This window comes from Hipposideros armiger, unplaced genomic scaffold, assembly GCF_001890085.2.
Source record: "Hipposideros armiger isolate ML-2016 unplaced genomic scaffold, ASM189008v1 scaffold_781, whole genome shotgun sequence".
Lineage (NCBI taxonomy): Eukaryota > Metazoa > Chordata > Mammalia > Chiroptera > Hipposideridae > Hipposideros > Hipposideros armiger.
In genome coordinates, this window is record NW_017732131.1 from 9,274 (window position 1) to 10,153 (window position 880).

Sequence of the window (880 nt, forward strand, 5' to 3'; positions counted from 1 at the left end):
TATATATATATATATGGTATGGATGGGGAAGTAAAGCTCAGAGTGGTTAATGATTTACTTACAGTCATGTATCTTAATGAAAAAAATCTATACTAAATCTTTGTCTTCTGATGTTTAGCCTACTACTCTTTCTAGTATACTTTATTTTGTATTCTGTTATTTTTGTTCAGTAAGCATGGAATATACGAAAACATTTCTCATTTGAAAGTTGACTGTGCTTTGTTCCAGGATGACATATGAATTTCTCTCAAGGTGGATATTACATTTTTGTTTTTTGTTAAAAAAACAATTTGATGGTTCTTTTCATTGGGAAAAAGGAGATCTTTAGGCTACTATTGCTGGGAAATGATTGACTCAAATAGGAAAATTTTATTTCACACAAAATTTTAAAAAATGAATTTAGAATGTTTGCAAGTGTTTGTCTGCCTGAGAACAAGGTATGGGAGAGAAAGGGGAGAAGAACATGTAATTAGGCCTGAACACAGCAAAATACATGGCCTATAAATAAATAAGAGGTTTCTACTGGGGAATATGGGTTATGAAGATTTAGAGACCACATTTCAATAAAACTCTTATCATGTTCTATATAGTTACTATAAATATACAGTCCTTAGGCCTTTTATAAATTTATAATGCACAATGACCACACATTAGTAGTGTTCTAAGAAATAAAGTTAGAAAAGCTGTGGCCAACTTTGCGGAGGTAGGTACTGATAGAACATTTTTCAGAAGATAAAATAGTGAGCAGTAATTAAAACTCAAATTAAGAAGAATAAAACTAGAAAATAAAATCATAAATAATAGCCATTTCTTTTTTTTTTTTAGCTGAGCCATCCCGCCACCTGTTGGCAGCTCACGGCTGCTCAGCTCGGGCTGACTT